Raw genomic sequence first — 804 nt, forward strand, 5'->3', positions numbered from 1 at the left:
TTAATTAATTCCACGTCCCCTTTTCCTTTTATCTGATTTGTTGAGTGCACTCATGTATGGACGTGGGTTCATGATCCTCGTTTATATTCATAATTTCAAGTGCTACTAAAATCATCTTATGTCGACATTCTTTATGTGTTCCATAATGTTCCAGACATGATATAATCGATTGAGATTTTATTATTATCAAGGACCTTTATTACCTTGCAGCTTGGCGTCCCAAGCTACATTGTTTGGTACCTTAGATGTTTAGCCGGCCGGCCTTATCTCTATGTCTGAGATGGTTTCCTTAGTAACCTCGGATTTGGATCTGTTTATCATTATATGCACCTTTCTTTTGTTTCCGAAGATTCTAATTTTTTGGAACTTATTGGTCTATCCTTGACTGTGTCTCTCTTTGACATTATTTTCGTTGGTGCTTTACAAGCTGGTTTATATATGACTTAGTCATTTTTCCGGATCAGCAAATGTGTCTGGCATTTGATTAGCTAGCTTTGTAAATGTATAATCTTTGGACGTTTATTTCACATTCTTTAGTCTGAGAATCTTGCCAAGACAATGATGGTCGATGCCATTCTGTTTCTTTTACCAGCTTATTATTTTCTCCCCCTAATGTTGGATAGTCGGATTCATTAAACTTGCAATCCGTGTTCTTGGCCACTAAATAGATCACCCATATTTGGCTCAAGGTACTTCATTATCATGAGAGATTCATATCCAAGATATATCCCCATCCTCCTTTTGAGGTCCCATCTTAGTTTTCTGTGGTGGAGCAATTGGCACATCTAAATGTCTTTAATGATG

This window comes from Brassica oleracea, unplaced genomic scaffold (genome assembly GCF_000695525.1).
Source record: "Brassica oleracea var. oleracea cultivar TO1000 unplaced genomic scaffold, BOL UnpScaffold00534, whole genome shotgun sequence".
NCBI lineage: Eukaryota > Viridiplantae > Streptophyta > Magnoliopsida > Brassicales > Brassicaceae > Brassica > Brassica oleracea.